This window comes from Capsicum annuum, chromosome 10 (assembly GCF_002878395.1).
Source record: "Capsicum annuum cultivar UCD-10X-F1 chromosome 10, UCD10Xv1.1, whole genome shotgun sequence".
In the NCBI taxonomy this organism is placed as follows: domain Eukaryota; kingdom Viridiplantae; phylum Streptophyta; class Magnoliopsida; order Solanales; family Solanaceae; genus Capsicum; species Capsicum annuum.
Genome location: NC_061120.1, coordinates 203,612,474 through 203,628,276, shown reverse-complemented (window position 1 = coordinate 203,628,276; position 15,803 = coordinate 203,612,474).

The following is a 15,803-nucleotide window of genomic DNA, read 5'->3' as shown; positions in this document are numbered from 1 at the left end:
ACACTGGGAGATCCTATAACCGACATAAACCATGTGAGCTACATGGAGTCCAATGTACAACCCACGTTGGGGAGGCCGTCCTATCCTTGCCATCGAGTAGGACTATAGATATCAAATTCACACAAACTAGTGATCACTATATAAATCAGTCCTAGGCTCACTCCTACGGGGGTACGTAGTTCTAGGAAAGTAAGGTCGCTTTATAACTCCCACTCGGTGCTAAAGATTTCTCCCGGACTTAGCTCAGATCATTTCAAAGACAATCCACAACAAAACAATTTCAGTAATATATAAATATACATCGGGAGTCATCATGCTTCCCATCTATCAAAATCAACCACGTTGTGGATTTCTTTCACACTCGAGTTCAAAATAACTCCATTAAGACCAAAAAGTCAAATCATTCAAAATATCTCAAATATTCAACATCAACTTGCTTATAACACACACTTTCTCAAAAAAATACAATTTTCAATGGGGATTCACGACCCAAATATCAAAATCATGATAAATATCGTTCAAGATTCATGCTTTACGTCTCCACACATGTAAATTCATCTTTCCAAATCATAAACATCAAGATTTCATAATAATCATCATAAGATATGGGTTCATGCTTCAAATTCATAAAAATCAAATAAAAATCATGCCTTTGTAAAGAAAATTACTTTTGGGCACAAGAACGAAAGAGAGTTCTTGTTGAAAAATCCCACATACCTTGAATGATGAACTTTAGATCGATACTCGTTTTTGGGATGTTAATCGTGCCTTTGAATGATGGTTCTTGGAGTTCTTGAACTAGGAACTTAAAATCTTGAATAAATTTGTAGAATTAATGGTGAACTTTGGAGGTTCTCGAAGTTCTTGAACTAGGAACATGGAATCTTGAATAAATTTGCATAATTAATGGTGAACTTTGGAGGTTCTTGAAGTTGGATGTAGGAGCTTAGGATTTTCTTTTTGAGGGAATTTGATGAAATATAACATATAATACTTCTAATAGGCTTTAATATAGGGTTTGGATAGATTTTGGGTGAGAAAAAATGACCAAAACGCCCCTAAAAATTCAATAATTCTCGAATCTATCCTTTGGTGGACTATTTTGATAGTCTGAAGTAGATCAACCATAACGTTTTACTTCGATATCCAAATTGGATGAAACTAATTTAATTAGAAAGAGGACTCTCATATCTTTCCGTTGATATATAGTATCTCACCCAGATCATTGTGTACGAGGAGTTATAATCGTTTGAAGTTGACCCAAAAATTCACTTTTGATAGGCCGAAGTAGATAGACCATAACTTTTTTCGCCGATAGACAAATTGGATGAAACCAATTTCATTGGAAAGAGGACTCGTAGAGCTTTCCGTTTATATATATTAGATTACCCAGATTATTATGTAAAAGGAGTTATGATCTTTCAAACTTGGAGAAAAAATACGCCAGGCCTCAATACTTTTTCCTGCACGTTTTACTGTTCACTACTATTCACGGTTCAATCGGAATGTTCATAACTCGTCGCTCGGGTGTCCGTTTTGGATGATCCATATATCGTTGGAAAGATTATTCGATACTCTATACAATGGTGGGTCATAATCTAAGACATTCTGCACGAAAAATTTATAATTCATTCTAGAAGATAGAACCCAACACGTTTACGCACAAAATTTCAACGAAAAATTTCTCGGGGTATTACATCATCCCCCCCTTGGAAACATTCATCCTCGAATGAAGCTAGACATGCCAAGATTAGATAGGGAATAGAGAATACGGCTGAAACCATTCGTTTGACTCATCGCCACATCGTTTCTCACTCCGAATGCAACATAGAATGCATAAATTCTAGAAACTACAGCTGAACTCATAATAAATGACAGCTGAACTGCTGCAACTTTTATCAAAAGTGCATGATTTAGGAAAGAACGATATCTTCGGCTTGATCGGAGTTCGCAAAAAATAGGTGCGGGTACTTGGATCGCATATCCGCCTCAGCTTCCCAAGTTGCACCCTCAACAGATTGGTTTCGCCACAACACCTTGACCAAGGGAACTTCTTTGTTCCTTAGTCTTCGGACACTGAAATCAAGAATCTCAACAGGAATCTAATCAAAAGAAAGATTTTCTTGAGTGTCAGCACTCACAGAGGAATCCACTACCACAGCATCGCTAATATGCTTTCTAAGCATGGAGACATGGAATATTGGATAAACAGAGGACAATGCGGCAGGCAACTCGACCTCATAAGCTACCTTACCAACACGGCTAAGAATTTTATAAGGACCAACATAACGGGTACTTAGCTTTCCCTTCTTTCCGAATCTCTTCACCCCCCTCATGGGTGAAATTTTTAGATACACTAGGTTACCAACTACAAACTCAAGGTCTCTCCTTCTAACATCCACATATGACTTCTGACGACTCTGCGCAGTTTTCAACCTTTCCCTAATCAACTTAGCTTTTTCCATAGCCTCAAATACCGAATCAGGACCACTTACAACCGCTTCACCCACTTCGAACCAACCTATAGGTGATCTACACTTTCTCCCATATAAGGCTTCGAACGGAGCCATGCCAATACTAGAGTGAAAACTGTTATTGTAAGCAAACCCTATCAAAGGTAAGTGATCATCCCAACTTTCCATAAAGTCAAGTGTACAAGCTCTCAACATATACTCTAAGGTCTGGATGGTCCGCTCAGCCTGACCATCGGTCTGCGGATGAAAATCAGAACTCAAAAGCACTTGGGTACCAAGACTCTTCTGAAAAACTTTCCAAAATTACGAAGTGAACTGAGTACCCCTATCCGAAATGATAGACAAGAGAACTCCATGCAGTCTGACTAGCTCTCGAATATACAATCTAGCGTAATCCTCAGCTGTATATGAAGTATGAACAGGCAAGAAATGAGTAGACTTAGTCAACCTATCAACCACAACCCAAATGGAATCATGATGGCATCAGGAAGGAGGTAAACCAATCACGAAGTCTATATTTATCTCTTCCTACTTCCAGGTGGGACTACTAAACTCTTGCATCATACCACCAGGTCTTTGGTGTTCAACCTTAACCTATTGGCATGTTGCACACTTAGCTACAAACGCTATTATATCTTTCTTCATGCCACTCCACCAATAGATTTCCCGCAAGTCTTGGTACATCTTGGTGGCACCAGGATGAATAGAATATCGCGCCCCGTGCGCTTCAGCCATAATCCTCTGTCTCAGATCATCAACATTCGGGACACATATTCTACCCTGTAATCTCAACACACCATCTCTCCCTTGGGAGGCAACCTCCACTTTTTGGTCCTTGACTGACTCCTTCAGTCTGACCAAACTAGCATCTAAGTATTGTTTTTCCTTCACTTCCGAAACCAAGGAGGATTCAGAACTACTCTGAACCCCTATACTACCTTCAGCAGAGTCAAACAACCTAACCTCCAATATAGCCAAACAATGTACATCATGAGCCAACTCTTTCTTACCTTCTATCACATGCGAAACACTACCCATGGACACTCTACTTAGGGCATCCGCTACAACACACTCATAGTCCTTTAACAATTCTAACCATCGTCTCTGACTAAGATTCAATTCTCTCTGGGTAAACATATACTGCAGACTCTTATGATCAATGAAAACATTAACATGGACACCATACAAATAGTGTCTCTAGATTTTCAAAGCAAACACAACAGCAGCCAACTAAAGGTCATGGGTGGGGTAATTTTTCTCATGGGGTTTCAACTGTCTAGAAGAATAAGCTATCACTTTACCCTTCTGCATCAATACGCAACCCAACCCAACTCTCAAAGCATCACAGTATACCACAAAACCATCAACACCATCAGGCAAAGTCAAAACAGGGGCTGAAGTGAGTCGAGTCTTCAACTCCTGAAAACTCTTCTCATAAGATTCGGACCACAAGAACTTCACTTTCTTTTGGATCAACCGAGTCATAGGAGACGCTATAGAGGAGAAACCCTCAACAAAATGGCGGTAATAGCCAACTAAACCCAAGAAACTTCGGATATCAGTCGGAGAAATAAGTCTAGGCCAATTTCTAACAGCTTCGGTCTTTTGGGGATCAACTCTAATACCCTCGAAAGAAATGATATGACCTAGAAAAGCAACTGACCTTAGCCAAAACTCATACTTACTGAACTTGGCAAACAACTTATGATCTCTAAGGGTTTGCAAGACAGTTCAGAGATGATCAGAATGTTCATCCTCACTATGAGAGTACACCAGTATATCATCGATGAACACTATGATAAACATATCCAGATATGGTCTGAACACTTGATTCATGAGGTCCATGAAAGCTGATGGGGCATTAGTTAACCCGAAAGACATAACAAGAAACTCAAAATGGCCATAACAAGTTTGGAAAGTGGTTTTTGGGATGTCACACTCCCTAACTTTGAGTTGATGATAGCCGGAACGAAGGTCTATCTTTGAGAAATAACTTGCACCTTGCAATTGGTCAAATAAATTATCTATTCTCAGAAGAGGGTACTTATTTTTTACGGTGACTTTAACCAAATGGTGAATACACCCCTTGGAAATAAATTTTATAGCTTTGAGGTAAGAGATAAAATGACTCTTGGGTGACACAGAATTCCCAGACCATCATTATTTCTTCTTCCTCGACGTGGAGGCATATTTCTGAAAGAGAAGAGCACAAATCAATAGCAGAGAGAGACACTTTAAGCACAATAGACTTCTGAAAGAAAGAATCACACTTTTTCTTAAAACGTCTTGTAGCCTCTTGCTCATAGATGTGGCGCGCTACACACCGATGATCAACACTCTACTTAACATGGCTTGTCAAACTTCTTAGGACACCTTAAAACCTTAGGCTCTGATACCAAATTTGCAACGCCCCGAAAAATGGGTTCCAGAGCGTCACACGGTGCTTGAGGCTACGAGTAGCCCCAAGCTAACCCTTTGAGCCATTTTCATTTAGTTCAACACAAATCAACAGGGGTTCCATAAATAACCCTCAAATATCAACAAAGTAATCATCATCCAAGAATAAAAGAATTTTAGAAAGATAACAAAATATGACTTATTAGTCAACTCCCAACATCTATACTAGTCTAACAAGCCTCTAAGAAAATCAATAAAACCAGCGAGCCATTGAGACATGCCCCAACTGACTCATACTCAGTTATCAAATGTAAACAATTCTGTGAAACCGACATCAGACATCACGTCCTCGGAACATGAGGACTCACCATGATAGAGGATGTATAACAGCATGCTCAAAGAATCACTTTCGAACCTGAAACTGAGCACCTGAACCTACATTCCGAGTAAATACATCCCACATCTGAAGATGTGGGTCAGTACCATGGAAAGGAACTGAGTATATGGGGGTGTATGCAGTTTTATAAACATCATCATCATAAATATTTATAAGAAATATGTAGGATGTATGAAAGAATCACATAGCCCAAAGAAAATCATCTTAATCATGAGAGAATGAAATAAGTATACTAACACATGTGAGTCATCATATAATTTGTCAATCACTTTTAGTTCATCAAGAATATCAATTCTCATAATGTAAATATCATTTAAATCTTTCGAAAGAATAACTTTCACAATTTCACTTTCAAATCACTTCACCGTTCACCATAGACACAAGGAAACACACACACACTGGGAGATCCTATAACCGACATAAACCATGTGAGCTACATGGAGTCCAATGTACAACCCACGTTGGGGAGAGCCGTCCTATCCTTGCTATCGGAGTAGGACTATCGATATCAAATTCACACAAACTAGTGATCACTATATAAATCAGCCTCAGGCTCACTCCTATGGGGGCACGTAATTCTAGGAAAGTAAGATCGCTTTATACCTCCCACTTGGTAAGATCGCTTTATACCTCCCACTCGGTTCTAAAGATTTCTCCTAGACTTAGCTCAGATCATTTCAAAGACAATCCACAACAAAACAATTTCAGTAATATATAAATATACATCGGGAGCCATCATGCTTCCCATCTATCAAAATCAACAACGTTGTGGATTTTTTTCACACTCGAGTTCAAAACAACTCCATTAAGACCAAAAGGTCAAATCATTCAAAATATCTCAAATATTCAACATCAACTTGCTTATAACACACACTTTCTTAAAAAAACATAATTTTCAATGGGGATTCACGACCCAAATATCAAAATCATGATAAATATCGTTCAAGATTCATGCTTTATATACCCACACATGTAAATTTATCTTTCAAAATCATAAACATCAAGATTTCATAATAATCATCATAAGATATGGGTTCATGATTCAAATTCATAAAAATCAAATAAAAATCATGCCTTTGTAAAGAAAATTACTTTTGGACACAAGAACGAAAGAGAGTTCTTGTTGAAAAACCCCACATACCTTGAATGATGAACTTTAGATCGATACTCATTTTTGAGATGTTAATCGTGCCTTTGAATGATGGTTCTTGGAGTTCTTAAACTAGGAACTTGAAATCTTGAATAAATTTGCAGAATTAACGGTGAACTTTGGTAGTTCTTGAAGTTGGATGTAGGAGCTTAGGGTTTTCTTTTTGAGGGAATTTGATGAAATATAACATATAATGCTTCTAATAGGCTTTAATATAGGGTTTGGATGGATTTTAGGTGAGGAGAAATGACCAAAATGCCCCTAAAAATAAAATAATTCTCGAATCTGTCCTTTGGTGGACTGTTTTGATAGTCTGAAGTAGATCAACCATAACGTTTTACTCCGATATCCAAATTGGATGAAACCAATTTCATTAGAAAGAGGACTCTCATATCTTTCCGTTAATATATAGTATCTCACCCAGATCATTGTGTACGAGAAGTTATAATCGTTTGAAGTTGATCTAAAAATTCACTTTTGATAGGCTGAAGTAGATCGACCATAACTTTTTTCTCCGATAGACAAATTGGATGAAACCAATTTCATTGGAAAGAGGACTCATAGAGCTTTCCGTTGATATATAGTAGAGCACCCAGATTATTATGTAAAGGAGTTATGATCGTTTAAAGTTGGAAAAAAATACGCCAGGCCTCAGTACTTTTTTCTGCACGTTTTACTATTTACTACTATTCACGGTTCGATCGGAATGTTCATAACTCATCGCTCAGGTGTCCGTTTTGGATGATCCACATATCTTTGGAAAGCTTATTCGATATTCTAAGCAATGGTGGGTCATAATCTAAGACATTCCACACGAAAAATTTATAATTCATTCTAGAAGGTAGAACCCAACACGTTTACGCACAAAATTTTAACGAAAAATTTCCCGGGGTATTACAACAACATATCATGAACAAATCAAAAACTTGTTTTAGCAATGCACAAAAGTTCTACAACAGCTGCAACAACTCTGAAAAAGATGCACAAATATGGGACTGCAAATTTATATATACTCCTATATAATATATGTGAGACAAAGGATTTGGGGGTAATTCGGTCCTTTTATAATTTTATCCCAAGAATAAATAATGGTAGGATTATTATCCCACCAAATGTGCGGGATAACTTATCCCGACACTATTTATTAGTTCTAGGATAAGTTATTCCACATATTGCCAATCAAACATGCATTAAAAATTTTATCCCGAGATTATTATTTTATTTTGAGATTATTTATTTTTGTACCTTACACCAAACGACCCCTTAATACATATGAAAATCAAAAGTTTCAATTTTATGATTTTGAAAAGTGGACCAACACATTTCCTGGAAGTCCATTACATAGCTATTCTTAGCCCAAGGCACAAAATTGGGCTGATTGCGAATTAAATTACAGTAAGGTCCATGGGCCTGGTGATAGATATGCCAATTGGTTGCATGGTTTGTACAAAGCTTTCCAAAACTATAATTAGTCTTAGGGTCATTTGTTTTCACTTAATGGAGATCTGAATCTGAATGGTTCAAACTTTAGACCATTAAGTACATTCATTTTTTATTAAGATTTTAGCTCTTAATAGGTCTTAATCATTCAGATCTAGAATCAAGTCTTAGGCTGCAACTTTTTTTTAAGATTCAGACGTCTGAATCTGAATGCACATCAGAATGATTAAGAAGTTGTCTCTAAATCTGAAAACTGAATAATTAAGACTGTTTGTTTTTAAACATCTGAATGTGCAATTTTTTTATTTGTATATATAATAAAATAAAAAATACAATTCAAATAAAAAATTAATTATATATTAGAAAAGTATGTAATTTAATACAACAAAATTATTATTTGATTGAGAAAAAATATCTATGTTTGTTAGTTATAGCGGAGATGGTTTATAATGGTGGTTGCGGTGACAATAATTGATGTTATTGATTAATAATGTTGGTGATGATAGTTGTTATGGTTGGTATTGTAGTGACTGTTACGATGATGACGATTATGGTGGTGGTGGTGGTGGTTGTGATGTGATGTTGCTTGATGTTAGTAGCTTGAGGTGTTGATTATGTTGGTGGAAACATGAATGCAGGATGGTAGATGATGTGTTGGTGCTAGTTGGAGATGTTGTTTGTTGTGATGGTGGAGATGGTTATTAGTAGAGATAAATTATAGCGATGGTAATGGTTGAAGTGGTGGTGTTACTAGTGACAATGGTGGTAGCGGCCGAAGAATATGTGGAGGTTGTGATGTATTAGTGGTAGTTAGCGGTGGTGCTAGTTGTGATAGATGAGTTGGTCGGTAGTAGGGATTAGCCCTTAGTGGTTGATGATGGTGGTGTTATTGACGACGGTGGTGGCGGTGAATATAATTAGAATAATAGAGGTAGTAGGTGTGATAGCGGTTGACAATAATAGTTGATAGCGATATTTGTTGTCGATGGTGGTTCTGATAGTGGAGGTGGTTGGTGGTGGTTTACAAAGGTGGCGGTGACAGAGGTGGTTAGTGATGATCACTGCTGATTATGAATAGAGTGGCGAATATTATCTAATATCAGAATATCTTTTTAGACCTATTAAGACTTGGTTCTAGATCTGAATGATTAAGACCTAGTCAGACCTATTAAGAGCTAAAATCTTAATAAAAAACAAATGCACTTAATGATCTGAAGTCTGAACCATTCAGATTCAGACCTCCATTAAGTGCAAACAAATGAGGCCTTAATAGGTCTGAAAGGTATTCTGGTGTTGGATAATATTCACCGCCACTCAATTCATAATTATCAGTCACCATCACTAACCACCTCTGCCACCGCCACCATTATCAACCACCGCCCACCACCATAAACTACCTCCACTATCATAACCACCATCGACAACAAATATCGCTACCAATCACTATTGTCAACCGCTACCACACCTACTACTTCTATTATTTTAATTATATTCACCGCCACTACCGCCGTCAACAGCACCACCATCATTAATCACTATCGATCAACTCATCTATCACGACTAGCACCACCACTAACTATCACTAATACATCACAACCTTCACACATTCTTCGATCGCCACCACCATTATCACTAGTAACACAACTTCTACCATCACTTCAACCACTACCATCGCTACAATTTATCTCTACTAACAACCATATCCACCATCACAACTAACAACATCTCCAACTAGCACCAACAAATCGTCAACCATCATGCATTCATTTTTCAGCCATCATAATCAACACCTCCAACTACTAATATCAAGCAACGTCACATCACAACCACTGCCGCCACTATCAACCGTCACCATCATAACAATCACTACAATATCAGCTATCACCACCAACATTACTAATCACTAACATCAATCATTGTCACCGCAACCACCATTATAAACCATCTCCACTATCACTAACAAACATAAATATATTTTTTCAATCAAATAATAATTTTGTTGTATTAACTTACATATTTTTCTGATATATAATAAGTTTTTTATTTGAATTATATTTTTTATTTTATTATAGGGAAAAAACATCGTTTCCACCTCAAACTATAGTCTAAAAGTCGAATCCACATCTAAACTATATAAGTGATCTATTACACACCTTAACTATAAAAAAGTGATACTTTTCACACCCTGTCAGGCATTACACCACTTGCATGTGGTGTGGTGTTTTACACGCGCTGCCACGTCAGCACCACGTCAGCATAATCCAAAAAAAATAAGAGAAAAGACATCGTTTCCACCCCAAACTATAGTCAAAAAGTCGAATCCACACCTAAACTATATAAGTGACCTATTACACATCTTAACTATAAAAAAAGTGATACTTTTTACTCCCTAGATCTGACGTGGAAAATACATAATTATTTAAATAAAAATTGGCGCATTTAAATTAAAAATTAATGCAAAAAAAAATAAAAAATGGTCATTATTGTTTCAAAAAATGGCCACTCAACTGTTGGCCTCTGTGTTTTAAATGGTAATGACCAACACATATTTCCGTACTTTTTCTATTTGTTTTTCAGCTATAATTTTTTTTTAAAAAAAACTAATATGGTAGCAAGCTCCATTTTTGGATGGATTAATAATTAACAGACAGAGAGGAAAAATTCAATGATGAATCCGACTTTTTCGACGAGATTTTATATTTTTTTTTTTATAAAATTTGCTTTTGCCCGTTTAAACATCACATACAATTTGATTTTGTTCATTATGAAATTGACATTGATTCGATGAAGGTGGAGGATGAATTGTGTTATTTGGGAATGAGGTTGGAATTTGGAAGTAGGGTATGAAGAAACTGTGTTGATTGGGGTGGGGCTGGTGAAGAAGAAGATGGCTTGGGGTTGGGGTTGGAGTTTCGGGGTGGGGGTGATGAAGAAGATGATGGTTTTAGGATGGGGGTGATGAGGATGATGATTGTTTGGGGGTGAGTGTGTGGAGATGGATGTTGGGGGTAGGGGGAGAAGTATTTTATTTTTTCTTTTATTTTTTTTGCATTAATTTTTAATTTAAATGCGTCAATTTTTATTTAAATAATTATGTATTTTCCACGTCAGATCTACGGAGTAAAAAGTATCACTTTTTTATAGTTAAGGTGTGTAATAGGTCACTTATATAGTTTAGGTGTGGATTCGACTTTTCGACTATAGTTTGGGGTGGAAACGATGTCTTTTCCCTTAATGTTTTTAGGTTATTTAATAGGCTGGACGCACTTAAACATACGCGCCTTAGATTGGGGATCGCGAGGAGGTAATAATATCACTTTTATATAGTTAAGGTGTGTAATAGGTCATTTATATAGTTTAGATACGACTTCGACTTTTCTTGTACAGTATGAGGTGGAAATGATGTCTTTTCCCTTTTATTATATATACAAATAATTTTTATTTGCACATTCAGATGTTGAAAAACAAACCGTCTTAATCATTCAGTTTTCAGATTTAGAGACAACATTTTAATCATTCAGAGTTTCAGACGTGCATTCAGATTCAAACGTCTGAATCTTAAAAAAACAAATACACCCTTACTTGGCGTTTGAACATGCTATTTCAATTCGTGATTTATAATCACTGTTTGAATATGTAATTTAGATTTATTAAGTTGTAATATCTTTTCTTAATACAACTAATCAACCTTTTGCATGTTTGATAAAATAAAAAGTTGCAAGGTCCCTTTGTCCTCCTAACCAAGAGATTCCTCCCCATTATATTTTTCTCAAGAATATTTAGATATTGACTCGTCATATTTAAAACTTAACAGTCTAGATTAAATTAAATTTAACAGGTATATTAACCATAAATAAAGAACAGGTTTTAGCTAGGAAAAAAATTCACCTACTTTGATTAAAAAAAAAATAATCTCATTTTCTCTAATTAATGTGACGTGAGAGAGCATCGCAAATAATTGCAATGACACTGACGTATATAAAAAGAAGTCACCTATTTAATTTAAAATTATGTCGGTATATATTTTAATTCTCTTGTTTAATGGATTATTAGCTTGTAATTTAGTGAACTTTTTGACACTCTTGTATAATATTCAAAAGTATTTTCGAGGTTTGAGCTCCTTGACTCCTTCATTTGTTGCCTCATGCTTTATTACTTTCACGTTCTAGTATTTATTCATCGTTTAAGATGTAAATCGTAAAAGATGTCAACAAACAAACAAAATAGTTATGGTTAAAAACATCTAAAGTATCCTCGGTTTTGAGTTTCATACTTGAATTATCAAGTGTGTGAGTTTGGTGCTTGAACTATCACTAACTGATAATCAAAACACATTGCAATTATCAATCGTTCACTTTTTTCAGTGACAGAACCAAGATTTTCACTAAGAAGGTTCAGAATTAAACATACAAACTAACCGAAGAAGGTTCAATATCTATTATACATACATAAAAAGTTGTTTTAACATATATAAATAACATAATTTTTCGTCGAACGAAAATCCTGGCCAAAGGGTATCTCCACACACCTGACTTTTTCTACTTAAACAATGGTAATATTTTAGGAAAAGAGAACATATACTTGATAATTAAGATGTGTTTGATAAATAATTGATGTTTCAATAGAAAGCTTAAATATCAAGTATGAAACTCGAAAAGACAACATAGTTTAAACGTGTGTTTGATGATCCTTCACTCAAAGGATTTAAAGAACATATGCCCCACTTCTACTTGGCTCGTGACTCTATACTTTTTCATTTTGGAAATCATGTCCCAAAATGCTCATTTCATATATACAATAGTAGTAACATTTTTTCTGCATATTCCATTAAAGAGTTGTTTGTATCATCCAAATGTGGACACTCATATCACATGTATTACATCAAATATTCCACCGGCCTATATATCTTTCCCTAGGCTAACAAAAACATTATCCTATCCTATTATCCTCTGGCAAAAGAACAAGACCACCTACTAAAAATAGAAGGCTGTGAAAGGGATTCTAGAGCAAAATTTACTTTGTTATCCGATGATAAGACGTGACATAAATGAGATGATTTAATTATCTCATATTAAGAATAAAGACAGATTTTTTATGCTTGTATTAGTTGTTCAATTCTCACGATATAAGTTTTTAATGTAAAGCAAAGATGACAACGAGAATTGCTTTGCTTTTTACGTCTCAAATGCAAATTCTACGTATAATATTGTTGTGAAAAATGTATCGTGTTAATAGGGTAAAAAAAGTTTAATTTTCTATAAATTATTTAATTCTCTTAACATAATGAAGATTCTTTATGTAGTGGCAAAGAAAATTCAACAATTACTTTTGGTTACAATTTTAAACTTTAGATGTGATATTTAACAGAAAATCCCTTTACATAATTTTTTGATTTCGACGCTCATTTGAAATTTAGTGGAACATTAATTAGAATGTGGTGCTTTGGGCCACATATAAGATGGAACTTTTTGTTTTATTTGTTTCTTCCTCATAGTGTTTGTCTTATCTAATTAAGTCAATGTTTGGTCATGGTCCACATAGACCACACTAAATTTCTTCCATACCCAAATGGTTGCAAAGGAGGTTAAGTTCAATTATCAGAACACTGTTGTTGCTTGTTGGACAACTAACAATATTTCAGATGGTGGAGAATCTTCGCATCATTGTTGAGATTTTTTTATGAAGTTGAAAATGTATATTGACAGTTGTAATTTGAAATTGTGTTTGAACGTAAAAATACAGTTAAAATTTCGAGAGTAAAACTTCAATATTTTTAAGATCAGTTTTTTAAATTTGAGATTCTATATTTAAAGTTTTGAAATTGAAATGGAGGGTCAATTTAATAAACAATACTTATTTAAAATAATCTTCAAATATTCACGAAGAGAAATATTTTTCCAAAATTCCCCCTAATAGCATAAAGGTATTTAAGTTTCATCCAAACTAAATGATGGATATGCAATATGACGATCCTTCAGACTATAATACGAGGAAGGAGAGGTAAAATCTACTCATTAATTTAAATTAGATGAGTGGTCTTACTACGATCATTTGGGAGACATAAACTTACACGCTACGTACAAAAATAAATTATTTGCACACAAATAAATAGGAAGCAAGGCAATGGTCGTTTATCAAAGGCTCATCCGGATGGAATTTGGTGCAACTTTTAAAAGAGAGAATTTCAAAATGGAAACAACCTCCGCACTCCAACGCTACAATAAACAATAGTTCTTTAATTTGCCTACATATTTAGAATAATAATTGATCCTTTGAGAGTTAATCTCAATTTTTTTATTTTTCTTTTTGTCAATAGCTATAGCAAAACCTTTCAGCAAAACTGCAACTTGAGTTTGTTACGAAAAGAAGGCAACTTGATGTAGTAGTTATGGACAACTACATAGGTATATTAATAATCATACGTATTTACAATTTTCTCTTAAGATCCCTATTTTCTGGAATAATGTGGTATCCGAGTATATGTTTACATGGAAAAGAAGAACCTTCACGCATTATATTTTCTTTGCTGTATAACATGTCCATGTCACTCTGTAGTGACTTCGACCTTTAAGTGATAAGGGTGTGTGTTGCTCCAAATGGAAAGTGATTGTAAATCTCAAGTTGCCCACATTATATTCATCGCAAAATCGGTTTCAAAAAGCAATTGGAAAGCAAAGCAAGGGTTGCCTATACTCAGATTGTTGTATTTCTCGTTTGATTGAATTTTTAATTTCAGAAGTTGTTATTTTGACATTGTTTGTATCATAATTTTGATATTATTTTTATATCACGCTCCATGTAGAATAATAATTCAGAATTATTAGTTTCCAGAAAAAAAAAAATGGAAATTGGAAATAATATAAGCGGTCGTTTGGTGTGAGGTAATAAGATAAATTATCCCGGAATAAACTTTTTTATACATTGTTTGGTTGACAATACTCGGGATAACTTATCCCGGGACTAATAATAATCCCAGGATAAGTTATACCACATATTTGGTGGTATAAGTTATCTCAAGTTAATTTATCCTTGGATAAAATTATAAATGACAAAAATACCCCCAAACCCTTTTCTTTCCACTTTCTCATATATATATATATATAAAACCTAGTTTAGGTGTACGCGCCTCGCGCATGTACCTCACTATAATGAATTTAAACGCTACACTAAATACGATATTTATTCAAATAGTAAGAGAATTTATTTAATTAGATATACAGTAGTTGTAAATATCAAAGATACAAATGAGGTAGGTGTAAAATATATTGACAACCCCTTAAATTACGGTTGATGTTTTAGAAAGAAAAAATAATCATAATATTTTATATGACTCAAAATTTTGATCATTAATTGTCTATATCATCATAATCATCATTCATCTTCAAGATATCTACAAAATTGAAAAAAATAAAACTACAAAATCAATGCATCTATGTAAATTAAATATTACAAAAATATATTTCTTTGACGTATCTTGGTGACCAAAAAAAAGAAGAAAATTCAAATCAAATAATAAAGAATCATTTAAGAACAAAAATAAATATATCTTGTTCCATATGTTCATATTAGATATTATTGTATTTTTCTAAAAGAATTCTCAATTTTTAGAAGTTCAAAACTTTTTTCTTCAATGAAGAAATTATATAAATATGATTAATTTTTACTTTTTTCATTAATTATTTATCAATAATAGAATATTTTAAATTCCAAATAAACTAAACTAACACAAATAAGAGTGATTTTTTTTTAACCCTTTATAGTTTTTGATAGACTTTTACTTTCCTTTTATTTAATACAAAATAGAGTTCATTTTTTTTTAATATACACATAGCTAAAAAAGAGAGGGGGGGGGGGGGGGGGGGGGGGGGGGGGGGGGAGAGAATTCGATTTTAGTTGGCTTTGAAGTCCTAAAATTAATTAAATATTATTAGATAAATAGTAAAAA